Here is a 6,000-nt window from a genome sequence, read left to right on the forward strand (position 1 = left end):
CATATATCCGGGCCGGACCGCCCATGGCTTTAACTCTGGTGGTGGCAAAGGCGGGGACGAAAAAGTTTCCTCCAATCTCCCAATTAGTGGTCATTCTCGGATCTGGTAGGCGACGTCTGTGCCATCTCGGGTCCTTCGGGTCTGGATAGGGACTTCGTGTGTCTTCATGTTGGTATCGACGTAATGTGGTCTTTTTTCCAGCCTTTTCTGGTGATGGTGGTGATGTACGTAAGTAGTGGCATTGATGACGGAAGGTCAACCCTTAGGGACTGGTAACGAGCTTGTGGCTTCTTTTTTCCCTCCATGTTTATCCCTGTCGTAGAGGCATTCTCTCCGCCGTTGTTGCAAATCTGGCGGAAGTTTTGTTCAGGAAAAAGTTCAAAAATTCTTGAAGTTCGTTTTCTCAAAGTTATAATTTTAAAAGTTTCAAAAATCCTTAAATTCATGTGCACAGATGGTATTATCCTTTTCTCTGGAAAAAATTGACAATATTTCTCCTTTGATACAATGGCATCGAGCTAATAAGTTCGTGCCGAAGCTAAATGCACTACTTCAACCATGAACGTAGGTAAAAGCTGAAAGACAACACTTGTCAATCAGAATATTTGGTGATATCTACCCAAATGCATGCTCAGACCAAATTAAAATTTTTTTTGCGAGAAAAACTTTCAATCTATTCATCTTCAATCATGATAGTACAATAAACATTAGAAATAATAAAAATTACATCCAGATTCGTAAACCACCTAGCGACGACTACAAACACTGAAGCGAGCCGAAGGCACGCCGCTGTCATCGCCCTCCATCGTCGGAGCCGGGCAAACCTTGTTGTAGTAGACAGTCGGAAAGTCGTCGTGCTAAGACCCCATAGAACCAACGCACCAGAACAATAACCGCCGCCGATGAAGAGTGTAGATCAGAAGGATCCAACCTGAAGACACAGGAACACAGACGAACGACGAAGAGACCCGAGTGATACGACCACGTGTTCTGTCACTACCGAGGTTACTGTTGTTTCATCTGAAGATGCAGAACACTTTGTCTCGATTATCACAAGTGAGACTACTAATTTGCATTGCACTGACAAGAGGAGGAAGGTGCATGTCAAGGAACGAGCTAGACACATGTTACCAAGTCATCCATGCATGCAAGCAATGGCGTGTAGAATTAGGATTGAGCAAGAATCTGCATGCAAATTTGATCAGTTTTTGTTTGGTCCAGAGATAAACAAGGCCACGTGCATCCGTAAGATATTACTCCCTCCGTAAATTAATATAAAAGCGTTTAAAATATTAAAATAATGATCTAAACGCTTTTATATTAATTTATAGAGGGAGTAGTCCTGTACGGAGTCCTGACCAAGTCGTTTTCCATCAGGTGCGGCCACCCGACCAAGGAGTATACTCGTGGACGACTATGAAGATTGAAGAATTGCTTTCTTTAAAAGGAACAGGATGGGGGGTCCACCTACACATAGCACAAAAAGCCGCACCATCAAACAAGTCGTCGTTGCTTTTGTTTCCTTAGATCAGGTTAGATAAATCAAGTCGGTTAGTATGTTTTGATAGGTCAAGTTTGTGCTTTCCTTGAATTAGGGGTGTGGCTAGCGTGTTAGACCAAACCATGGTTTGGTCAGCTATACTACTATAATTAGCCATAGATCGGCCATTGTAAAGACTAAAAGAATGCCCGTGCGTTGTAACGGGGACATATTAACTTTAAGAGTTCAATATCAGTTATGTTAATATTACATTTAATATTCTCATACATGTCAAGTGACATTGAGGGCATTTTTTACCAACAAATTCTCTCTCACACACTCTCTTCCTCTATCTTCCTCACTCTCTCTCCCCCTCTCCCTCCCTCTCTCCCTCTCTAACACACACATATCCATCTTATTAGGTACGGGATCATAATCCACCTATTTCACACGCAGAGGCGCTAGTGCATAACAATATGGATTATGTGTATTATATTTGCCACCCCAACTTATATTTCCCCGAGCCGCGTCGCTACAGAGCCGAGCTCCCGCCCGACCACCTCGCCCGCATTGAAGGGGAATGGATAAGGGTGACGCCCTACCTCCCCTGCCCCCCATGGCCTCACTCCTCGACGCCCCCTTCCAGATCCACTTCTCCTCCTCGCTCGCTCGATCCCGTCGATCTGGACGAAGTCAGACGTCACAGCCACCATGACCGACCCCGTCCACACAGCCACTGCTCTCCCTGCAGGCTATGAGCTTGTCGAGGAGCTCCGAACTCCTCCGCTACTTCGTCTGCGCCAACGAGATCAAGTCCAGCACCCCCGCATCGACGTCGCTGCCGTCTTCCTTAACCTTCGGCCACCGTAACATTGCCGTTCGATCCGCGCCGCCCCGAGCGCCCTTGTCTTCCCCTATGGCGCCATTGACACCGCCGTGATCTCCTCTTGCCTTTCCCCTGTTTCCCCTCTCGTTTGCTCTCGTTAGGTATTTCGCTGTGGCCGAGAATCGCCGTCCGCCATGGCCATTGCAGGGGTAGCCACCGAGCTCCTCGGATTGACCCCGTGGCACATGCCCGCTCCTATGCGCGCCCATGCCCGAGCCTGCTGCTCTTCTTCCACGCCCGCTGGGCCACTCCCACTCCATGCCCCGCCTGTGCCACACCGCGTCGATCGTGCCCGTCACTGCCGTCGCGCTCGCCGCAGCCACCGCACCACTGTGACCCGCGCGACGCACACCCTGGCCACGCGCCACACTCTCGCTAGCTGCGCTCGCCCCGTCTGCTGCCGCCTATCCCTTTGCTCGCCCCGCAGTCATGCCCCTGCCTCGCGCCCCTCCTGTCACGACCATCTTCTGCCGGCCGCCCCCTCAGCCACGCCGGCCGCTTGCCTCGCCTGTTGCGTGCTGCTTCCTGCTGCTATGCGCTGCTCTACCGCTGGTATGCTGCTGCGCCATGTCCTCGACGCCGCCATGGACAAACATGGCGGAGGGATTGTCAATGAAGTACGAGGAGGAGGTGGCGGAGAAGGTGTGCAGAGGCAGGAGGTCTGGGGTGGCGTCAACTAGCTGTGGTGGAGGTGTTTATGCGAGAAGGAGCCGGAGCGGAAGGAGATGTCACAATTGAAAAGAATTGCAAAAAAATCATAACCTGGAGATCTCATTCCAAAAAATGCTAATATCGATGGAGGGGTGATTTCCTTCTATAGGTGGAAAACATAGGAAATATTGGCTGTTATCAAGGAAAGGTAAAAATTTAGGAAAGTTAGGATTTTGAACTGATTTCTATGCAAATGGGGTTTTATTGTTTGGTAACGTGATATCAGTACCTACCCGTTTGTGACGTGTCTGATTAGGAAAGTTTGCAAATGTTAAGAATCTATTTATTGGGAGGAAAGTTTGTGACGTGTCCGTTATTTGTTTCCTAAAACAAATTTCACTAATGAGAGAAATCGATTGATTTAGATAAGTTAGGAAAGTTAGATTAAAATATATTATTTGTTTCCTGAAAATCTGTTATTTGTTTCCTAAGACAAATTGAACCAATAAAAGGAATCAATTGATTTGCATAATTTAAGGAAGTTAGATCCGTGATTTGTTATACGTTAGGAAAGTTCTGGTTGTAATAAAGAGTGGAGAGAAAAATAAACCGGTGAACCAGGGTGGGAGGGGTGGTGGGAGGAGAGACGAAAAAACCCAGCAAAAATAAACCAGCAATTTTTTTAGAAAAGTTAGGATTTTGAACTGATTTCTATGCAAATGGGGTTTTATTGTTTGGTAACGTGATATCAGTACCTGCCCGTTTGTGACGTGTCTGATTAGGAAAGTTTGCAAATGTTAAGAAACTATTTATTAGGAGGAAAGTTTGTGACGTGTCTGTTATTTGTTTCCTAAAACAAATTTAACTAATGAGAGAAATCGATTGATTTAGATAAGTTAGCAAAGTTAGATTAAAATATATTATTTGTTTCCTGAAAATCTGTTATTTGTTTCCTAAGACAAATTGAACCAATAAAAGGAATCGATTGATTTGCATAATTTAAGGAAGTTAGATCTGTGATTTGTTATACGTTAGGAAAGTGCTAGTTGTAATAAAGAGTGGAGAGAAAAATAAACCGATGGACCAGGGTAGGAGGGGATGGTGGGAGGAGAGACGAAAAAAAACCAGCAACAATAAACCGTGGAGACTATTCACCAACTGCTCCATTAAGAGTAGAGATGAGGTTATGATTTATGAATAGACACGATGTGTTCTTAGGGTAAATACCCGTATCGAGTTTTGGGGGAAGCTGTCTAAAAATTCCTAAGTTTCGGAGGAAGCTTTAGAAAACCTCCATGTTGCGATTTCTCTTCGTGGAAATTGTTTTGCGCGTGAGTACCGTCGTCGAGATTGGTTTTCTCGTGCTGAACCGTAAGGTTCAATCCCTCTACTTCGCGTACATCGGCGTGCGCGGCGAGAAGCTACTACTGCTGAAGGTGGAGTGTCGTGAAAGGTCGGGCCGCAACAACGGATCAGATCTCGCCACGAGGTCCGGTCTACATCACCGAGCAAATCCACCAAAGACAGATCCGCCGGACACACACCTCCACACGCTCACCGGCGATGCTAGACACATCATCGAAACGGAGGCTAGGCGGGGAGACCTTTATTCTATCTTCAGGAAGTCGCAGCCGTCTTGCCTTCCTAAGTAGGACACAAACCCTAACAAAACTCGAAAAAAGATCTAAAAACGAAGCCCTCCCACCGGCAAGGGCCGAGATCCACTCCACCTCCATGGCCCTAAGGCCACCGGAGACGGGGCGGACCGGCGGCGGCGCCGGTGGGAGGCAAGAGAAACCCTAGCTTCCAAATTAATTGACGATAAGAATCCATAAAATACGGTGCATAGATAAACTACGGTGCAATACTCATGTAACATATAACATATTGATGCAAATACTCATGTAGACACAATAATATACTGGCGGTGCTATATATCTTTTCAAGACGAGCACTTGTAAACACTTAGCGGCTCGGTCGTCTCCACGTATGCGAACACCTGGCTATGGTTGTAGAAGCAATCAGATTTCGTGTGGACTATGGTCGTCTCTCCTCTCCGCTCGCTGATCTCCACCACACCGCCGTCGCTCGGCTTGTGTTTATACACGTCACAAATTGACCGTGTCAATCTCTTTGTAAGAGCATCTCCAACAGCCACTTAACACGCGACGCGCTAAAAACTAATTTGCAGCACGCCCATCGTCTGGCTTGGCGTGGCAGGCAGTGCTGGCTCCAGCAGCCGCGGTAAAATACAGCGCCCGCGCATAGCTTCAGCAGACGCGCTAAAATACACAGCGCGCGCTCTCACACAAACACTTCGGTGCATAGATAAAAAACATACATAATTCTCCATAGCATAGATAATCGTTACATAGTTATAACATAGATAGACAAAACAGAACTACGGTGCAACTAGATAAACTACGGTGCAACTACATAAAAATTAGATAAACTAGATAAACGGTGCAACTAGTGCAGCTAGAACTACTCCGAGTCGTCTTCATCATCATCCTCATCCTCGGTGGTGTTGTCCGAGGTATCGATCCATATGTGGTGCCAACGTTCATCGTCTGACGTGAAGATCGACTTCCCACCTACTTCAACAATATCGCACTGCGATATGGCCAGTGCCTTCCACCGACGCCGGTCCAATCGCTCCGCGCGGCGCCTTGCCGTCCTCTCCGGCCAGTAGGCGCGCTTGTTCGCGACGTCCTCCGGGTGGCGCCGGCGCCACTCCCCCATGGCTCGTTCGTCCTCCTCGGCAATGAGGAGGCGGCGCTGCCGCCGACTGTGCTCCGCACGGTCCTGGTTGATACATCCATTTTGCATCATGCTTTTATATCAATATTTATTGCATTATGGGCTGTCATTACACATTATGTCACAATACTTATGCCTATTCTCTCTTATTTTATAAGGTTTACATAAAGAGGGAGAATGCCGACAGCTGGGATTCTGGCTGGAAAATGAGCAAATATTAGAG

The sequence above is a fragment of the Triticum urartu genome, chromosome 2A (assembly GCF_056163025.1).
Source record: "Triticum urartu cultivar PI428250 chromosome 2A, HENAU_Tu73, whole genome shotgun sequence".
Lineage (NCBI taxonomy): Eukaryota > Viridiplantae > Streptophyta > Magnoliopsida > Poales > Poaceae > Triticum > Triticum urartu.